The 9,041-nt window shown below is 42.4% G+C and overlaps 1 pseudogene; it reads left to right on the top strand.

The window, feature by feature from the left end:
- Positions 1-7,818: 7,818 nt before the first annotated feature.
- On the top strand, positions 7,819-8,831 carry LOC106577076 (DDB1- and CUL4-associated factor 7-like; annotated as a pseudogene).
- Positions 8,832-9,041: the final 210 nt, after the last annotated feature.

The following is a 9,041-nucleotide window of genomic DNA, read 5'->3' on the forward strand; positions in this document are numbered from 1 at the left end:
CACTGGGAGGAAGAATGGAATTTGAGGGGGCTGAATAGAGAGATTCATCTTTTCAACTGCGCGGAGGAAGAGAGAAAAAAGAGAAGTATTTCCAAACGGCTCATCTATGGGAGTGATAATGTTTTTAGTTTTTTTTGCAGTTGTCCCTGTTTGTTGCACAATGTGCAGGTTGATCAATGTCCACTGCCTCACTGTCTGTAGAGGCAATCTATGGTAATGATAATCTAAAGGTTACCCTTACACTCACGCAAACACATCCTGCTTTATCATCTCGGTTAACAAGCACTGGCATGTACCTATGTAAGCCTTTTAACTCACTCTACCTGCCACGTCACAATTCCCATGTTCCAACAGCAATAGCAGGTAATGTAGTGGATACCTTCAATCTAGAACATTCTAAACTTGGGTCTTGGTAATGATGACCGGAGGCACGTTGACCATCTGCAGCGAGTCTGTTCCTCTCGTCAGAGAACTGGAGAATGATGTGATGTCAGTCTAACAGGGGAAATATATGTTCCCATTAAATAACTCTGGCCTGTCATGCAAGTTATTTACACTACATGACCAAAAGTATGTGGACACCTGCTCGTCGAACATCTCCAAAATTATGGACATTAATATGGAGTTGGTACCCCTTTGCTGCTATTACAGCCTTCACTCTTCTGGCAAAGCTTTCCATTACATGTTGGAACATTGCTGTGAGGACTTGCTTCCATTTAGGCACAAGAGTATTTGTGAGGTTGGGCACTGATGTTGGGTGATTAGGCTTGGCTCGCAGTCGGTGTTCCAATTCATCCCAAAGGTGTTCGATGGGTTTGAGGTCAGGGCTCTGTGCAGGCCAGTCAAATTCTTCCACACCAATCTCGTCAAACAATTTCTGTATGGACCTCGCTTTGTGCACAGGGTCATTGAGATGCTTAAACAGGAAGAGCCTTCCCCAAACTGTTTCCACAAAGTTGGAAGAACAGAATCATCTGGAATGTCATTGTATGCTGTGGCTTTAAGATTTCCCTTCACTGGAACTAAGGAGCCTTGCCCGAACCATGAAAAACAGCTTCCAGACCATTATTCCTCCTCCACCAAACTTTACAGTTGGCACTATGCATTCGGCAGGTAGCGTTCTCCTGGCATCCGCTAAACCCAGATTCGTCCATTGGACTGCCAGATGGTGAAGCGTGATTCATCGCTCATCATTTCCACTGCTCCAGAGTTCAATGGCGGAAAGCGTTACACCACTCTAGCCGACACTTGGCATTGCACATGGTGATCTTAGGCTTGTGTGAGGCTGCTCAGCCATGGAAACCCATTTCATGAAGCTCCCGACGAACAGTTTTTGTGCTGACGTTGCTTCCAGAGGCAGTTTGGAACTCCATTCCCATTCTGTGAGCTTGTCTGACCTACCACTTTGCGGCTGAGCCGTTGTTGCTCCTAGACATTTCCACTTCACAATAACAGCATTTACAGTTAACCGGGCAGCTCTAGCAGGGCAGAAATTTGACAAACTGGCTTGTTGGAAAGGTGGCATCCTATGAGGGTACCACATTGAATGTCACTAAGCTCTTTTAAGGCCATTATACTGCCAATGTTTGTCTATGGAGATTGCATGGCGGTGTGCTCGATTTTTATACACTGTCAGAAATGGGTGTGGCTGAAATAGCCGAATCCACTAGAACCAGAGTCTCTACTCTGGTTCGCTCTTCTCTCAATGATTAAGAACAGGGACTGTCCCCAAGTGAAATGATAGAGGGATGTAATCATCACATCCATCAACTACTGTCGCTGGGTAAGTCTAAACCACTGAGGGGAACAGTTCTACACTTGGTTTCTACTTTGTACAGTGAAATGGTTAATTTGCAACAATGCAGTATTCAATATTAAAACAGTATAACAAAAACATGTTTTAAAAGTGGCATAAGTTTCCGGTTCCGGTGGCATGCATTGAAACTCGTGGCATTCTCGTGGTTTCATTTTGCAAAATAAGGGACAGTACATTATTTATAACGTGGATACCTGGAGAAAATTGGACCTCTCTGAAATTAAAATGGATGGCACTCCCTTCAGTAAAATATATATACTTGAAAAAAAAAAAAAAAAGCAACCCTCCCCTATACCCAAAATAAGTGGACAGCAGAGAACATGCCTACCGTTTACCCTCACTCTTAAGACAGACCAGAACCTTAGATATGCAGTTTTACAAACTGTTCTTCATTTTGTAAGTATTACATGGCAAAACAGCCAGAAGGTTGTGGATTCACAGACAAGGGTAGGTGAAAAGATTTCCATTATAATCAATGGACTTCACGAATCTATCACTTTACTTGTGAGTCCTTTTATAAATGCATTTCATACAATTCTACGTCACTTTACATGACTGAAGATGACCAGAATATTTTGTAATACCAAACAGAGCATGACAACGAATAAGCGCATGCTACAGCCCTTTTTTTTAATCTGGGAAACTTTCATGTTCTAATTTATTCCATTATATTGTTGTTACAAAATAGATATGTTGACTGATTAGGGCATGGGAATATAAGAGCAAACAAACCAAAGACTGGCCAAATTCCTGTTTCTAGAAGTACATTTAAAGGCAATGTAAAACGTCTGTATAGCCTAATAAGTCATTTTTCGTTTCATTATTTAATTCTAAGTAATACTTTTTAAAATTACATTTTATATAGCCTAAATGCAAAATGTATAGGCATGTTGTTGAAGTGCTGTTATTAATGTGTTGTTGAAATGCTGAGCGCTCTTCTGAATGTCATAGACAAAGCAAAGATATTCCATATGCATCAGTCACATCTTTCCCAGGCATTTTACAGCTTGTTTCTAGCATTGCGGACTAAAGCATCAATATAGATCGATTTATATAATCAGGTCCAATTTTTTCTTCTTCTAAATCTTAGGCCTTAAGCTATGCTTTCAGACATTTTGTTTAACAAAAGCCAAACTACCCTCACATGCCCCCTCAATTTTAACTTAACACACCAGCCGTTCACTGACACGGAGATATGCTTAGTGACTGAAGGAATTGGCTGACAAAATCTATGGACTGCAATTTTGTCTGTCAAACAAGTAGGCATACCTATTATTTCTTGAATAGGAAGAAATAGGCTCCAGCACAAAGCCCTCGTTAGTAGCCTAAAGTCAAATTAAAATGAAGACTGTTTAAACTAATTTTAGCACCCATGCTCTGTCCATCCCCTCGGCTGCCGCTTCATAGTAATGTAAGTTGCATAAATTACTCAAATATGGCTTATTCTAAGGTCAATAACTCTGATAAATAGCTTCATTATGGGCAACAGAACATCTAGTTTTATAAAAATCTATTATAGCTTACCTCTGGTTATAGCTTACCTCCTGATCTCCTTCTCATCTTCGCTCTCTCCCTCTCAAACTGAACAGGACACCTGTAGGCCAAGACCGCGCACACAGATATTGCATTTTTGGACAAATGAAACAATTCTTTTCAGAAGAAGGCTGTGACGCGCCTCCTGAAGTACACAGCACAGTTATTAGTTTTAAGCAGCACAAAAGGGTTTACATCAGCAAGAGCAGGGCAGGGAACTCCTATCCAATGTAGTGTGTAATGCAGTGTAGCCTAGTTTTATAAAACACCATCCCAGCAGTGCAAAAAATAGGGAAGAAAGTACCTTTTCTTAGAAATATAACTTTGCCATGTGCTTCTGAGAGCATGCTCTTCATATAGCCTAGGCCAGTTTTTCCAAAACTCGCTCCTGGGGACCCCAAGGGGTGCAGGTTTTGTTTTTTGCCCTAACACTACACAGCTGATTCAAATAATTAAAGCTTGATGATTAGTTGATTATTTGAATGAGCTGTGTAGTGCTAGGGCAAAAATCTAAATGTGCATCCTTTTGGGGTCTCCAGAACCAAGATTGGGAAACGCTAGCCTTGGCCTATAGTATACCAGGGATATTCAATGCATACCCTACAAGGTCCGAAGACTACTGGTTTTCTGTTCTACCTGATAATGAATTGTACACACCTGGTGTCCCAGGTCTAAAATCAGTCCATAATTAGAGGGGAACAATGAAAAAATGCAGTGGAACTGGCTTCGATGTCCAGAGTTGTCAAACTCATTCCACCGAGGGCCGAGTATCTGCGGCTTTTTCCTCCACCATTGTACTTGATTGATTAATTAAGGTCACTAATTACTAAGGAACTCCCCTCACATAGTTGTCTAGGTCTTAGTTGAAAGGAAAAACCAAAAACACGCAGACACTCGACCCTCAATGGAATGAGTTTGACACCCCTGGTATGGGCTATGGATCTGAGACCACACTGAGACCACACTACACGCACTTGATATTGGGCACCCAGCAGAGAATCAGGGATGATGGGCAGCACTCTGCACACATCGAGATATAATAAGCAACTAATTATCAAACACTGAGCAATATAACATTTAATTAATTACAAATTACATGACCCTCCCCTGGACTAAATAAAAAAAGATACTAAACCCTCCTGCTGACTGAAATTGAGAAAGTATAATACCCCCATTTTCCTCCAGGTAACAATTGCGTAAATTTCGACCACTCCCTAACTATGAATTAACAAACTTATTTTCAAATAATTGTCAACCTATAACACCATATTAAGGTGTGGGATGTTCACTGTATTACAAGGAACAATAGCAGGTATATTTCGCTCCAGCAGCTGGCATATTCTGTCCATCACAACTCACGACTCCCGACAACAGAAAGAGTTGGCCACTACTATTCTAAAGATTATTTGTGAGGAAATTACCTCTGCCCTCGACTTACCCGGTAAATGAATATCTTGCACTGCTCACTTCTAAAGTTGATTCCTACTCAACTAAAGTAGAAAGTTTGGAGCCAGCGGCCAATGTGTCAGAGGGGCGAAAACAGCATGAACTAAGCTAGAAAGTGAAATCAGTCTCCAAAAAAAACAATCACTCGAAAATCCTTCCCATAAATTCAATGTGCGGGTCACAGGACTTGAACCTGGTGTGGAAGCGTCAACCCAATTTCCTTCATAAGCAATCTTTTCTATAAATTGTTTGGGCAAGAGAAGCTGGGTCCAATGCCACTGATAAACATTGCGCACCACATGGGTCCTCTCCGCAACAGATCTAGTGTAGGATTGTACGAATCCACAGTTTTGAAGTCAAACAGCAAATTGTTCAACTCGCAGCAGAATCAGGCGGCTCTGATCTATGCAGAGAAGCGGATCAGCATCTACCCAGATCTGAGTGCCGAACTGCTGAAACAAGCTAAATCTGAGATGGGGCTTCATCCACTCAGCAATACTCATCTTGATCTTCCAGAATACAACATACACGATTTCCACTGCCAAGGAGGCTCAAGACTTCTTTGAGAGGCACATCACAAGGGGACAAGCCGACAGATCTAAGCTAACCCCAATTTGACTGGCTCATTATTCAGGTATACTATCCATGCACAATCACACAGCTTAGCCTATGGACAATTATTATTATTATTGCTGATCATTGGTCTTCATTATTATTATATTGCCTATTGTCCAGGACATTTAGACAATGATGACACCACGCCAATAAATGAACAATTGACAATATACAGTGCCTTCAGAAAGTATTCACACACCTTGACTTTTTCTACATTGTTGTATTACAGCACAATAATAACCTAATTGACAGAGTGAAAAGAAGGAAGCCTGTACAGAAGAAAAATCTACTTGAAAATCTAGGGCAAGACCTGAAAATGGTTCTCGCAATGAACAACCAATTTGACAGAGCTTGAAGAATTTTGAAAAGAATAATGGGCAAATGTTGCACAATCCAGGTATGGAAAGCTCCTAGAGACTTACCCAGAAAGAATCACAGCTGTAATCGCTGCCAAAGGCGCTTCTACAAAGTATTGACTCAGGGCTGTGAATACTTATGTAAATAAGATATATTTCTGTATTTCATTCTCAATAAATTTGCTAAAATTTCAAAAAATATGTTTTTCCTTTGTCATTAATGTAATCCATTTTGAATTCAGGCTGTAACACAACAAAATGTAGAATAAGATAAGGGGTATGAACACTTTCAGAAGTGTCACGTTCGTTGTAAGAAGGAGACCAAGGCACAGCATGCGTAGAGTTCCACATAGTTTAATACATTGAAACTCACCAAACAAAACAAAGCACAAACGAAACGTGAAGCAAATGGCGTGCTCACAGGCAACTAACCAAAAGAAAAGATCCCACAATCACAGGTGGGAAAAGGGCTGCCTAAGTATGATCCCCAATCACAGACAACTGCCTCTGATTGGGGACCATACCCGGCCAAACAAAGAAATAAGAAAACTAGATTGCCCACCCAAATCACACCCTAACCTGACCAAATAGAGAAATAGAAAGGCTCTCTATGGTCAGGGCGTGACAAGAAGGCACTGTATTGAAGTGTCAAACAGACTGGGGCTGCTTCCTTGTGGGACACCAGCACATTGCATCCCTATAATATGGGCTAAATATGCCAATATAAATTCGAGGTTATTCCCCTACTATTTTTACTGTACTACTGTGTACAATAGATTCCTTTTAGTTTTTTCTTCCTGTTGATGGCTGTCCACCTCTGTTTACGCTACTGAATTTATTTCCCATGGAGGACTTGGCCTACTGGCCATGATTCATTATTGTGAAGATTTTTAACCGACTGCATTTCAAGTACATACATTCTTTTTTTCCTATTTTTGTTACATAGTATAGAGCAAATAAATGCTTTATACAAAATGACCTAAACATGTTTTAAGGTCATTTAAACCTTATTGCTAATAATAATGAGAATAATGGATCAAGGGTTATTGCTCCTACAGCCATCCTATTTGACTGTTGAGACTTACATTTCTGTTTTATTTAGCCTACTAAAGAAAACAATTACATCATTAATAATATGTTTTTCAAAGGCAACGCAGCAAATGCAGTCTATTCTCTTGGAATTGAAAGGCCTCAATAGTCCTATGAAAAGCCTTGCATTTTATCACTGGAAACAATTTTTGTACACATCACTGTCAGAAGGGTGCAACATTGGCTGCTATTTGTATATAAAGCAGTACTCTAGAAACTCCCATACTACCTCACCTCATTTCTTAATTGGAAATCCAGCCACCGTCAAACTCGCTCTCAACACTGGCTGGTTGTAGAGGTTCCGTGGGTCTCCACAGAGTCCAGAAAGATTACTTTTAGTTATCGTGACCCTAGCGCATGGAATGACCTGCGGGTTACTTTAAGGCTTGAAGTCGGGGTCGGGTCAAAGCTAGCACGGGTCCCAATTCGAAAGCAGGCTCACACACCCAGATTGTCAAAATCAAATAAATAGCAAATTCAGACTATTGCCCGTCAGCTAACGGGTGTCTTGAAGCTTAATTTAAGCATGAACCTCACTTTTGTTGTCTAACAGCGATAGCTATCACACGGTACACCATGCTACTAGCTAGCTAATGGTGTTAACTGGGCTAGTATCCACTAATTTATAAATGTATTTTACTAAGCAAGTCAGTTTAGAACAAATTCTTATTTTCAATGACAGCCTAGGAACAGTGGGTTAACTGCCTTGTTCAGGGGTAGTATGACAGATTTTTACCTTGTCAGCTCAGGGATTCGACCTTGCAACCTTTCGGGTACAAGTCCAACCACTAGGCTACCTGCCGCCCCATGTAATAACTGTTAGCCAGCTGAACTGTTCAAATCTTCAATTCAGAAGTCTAAACTTCTGCCGTGGGGTACTGCCGTGGGGTATATTTTGTTCCAAGGAAACAGCTGTATTTTTTCATAGTTAAGGATTTGATATAACAGCTCGTTTATTGAGCTATGTCGCTCCACTGTAAGCGAAAAGAGATCTACAAACACGAACCGCCATGGACGGTGTATGCAATGAACTGGAGCGTTCGTCCTGACAAGCGCTTTCGCCTGGCCCTTGTAAGTTAAGATAAGATGCAGATTGTGGGTTTCGAGGAGGAGAGTTCAGAGTTCATCTGCAGGAACACCTTTGACCACCCCTACCCCACCACCAAGATCATGTGGATCCAGGACAGCAAGGGTGTTTACCTAGACCTGCTTGCCACTAGCGGGGACTACCTGCGCATCTGGAGGATCAGTGACACAGAGACGCGTTTGGAATGCTTGCTGAATAACAACAAGAACTCTGACTTCTGTGCACCATTCACCTCGTTTGACTGGAATGAAGTGGATCCTAATCTACTGGGCACCTCCAGCATTGACACCACCTGTACTATCTGGGGGTTGGAGACTGGCCAGGTACTGAGCAAAGCCAACCTCGTATCTGGCCAAGTCAAGACCCAGCTCATTGCTCATGACAAAGAGGTGTATGACATTGCGTTCAGCCATGCAGGCGGTGGTCGGGACATGTTTGCGTCAGTCAGAGCAGACGGCTTAGTAAGGATGTTTGTCCAGCGGCACCTGGAGCACAGCGCCATCATCTATGAAGACCCCCAGCACCACCCCCTACTGCGCCTCTGCTGGAACAAACAGGACCCCAACTACCTGGCCACCATGGCTATGGACGGCATGGAGGTTGTGATTCTAGACGTGCGTGTTCCCTGCACGCCGGTGGCCCGCCTCAACAATCACCGGGCATGTGTCAACTGATTCGCCTGGGCTCCCCACTCCTCCTGTCACATCTGCACTGCAGCCAAAGACCACCAGGCGCTGATATGGGACATCCAGCAAATGCCCAGGGCCATCAAGGACCCTATTCTGGCCTACACAGCAGAGGGGAGATCAACAACGTCCAGTGGGCCTCCACCCAGCCTGACTGGATCGCCATCGGCTACAACAACTGCCTAGAGATTCTGTGGGTCTAAAGCCAACCTTCACCTGAGGCGTGGATGTGAAGGGGTGGAGGATGAGGACAATGTGTGTATTCAGAACTTGGACTTGTTTTTTTGAGTGGAAGTAAATTTTGCAGGACTGCCTCAACCCACTGCTCTGTCCTGGCTGATTGATGCGCGCATGGGAGACGGTGTGATCTCTTTGTTCCACTCCACAATCTCCTGGTTTACTCTGTTTTTGAT

Source organism: Salmo salar, chromosome ssa18, assembly GCF_905237065.1.
Source record: "Salmo salar chromosome ssa18, Ssal_v3.1, whole genome shotgun sequence".
NCBI classification, from domain to species: Eukaryota; Metazoa; Chordata; class Actinopteri; order Salmoniformes; family Salmonidae; genus Salmo; species Salmo salar.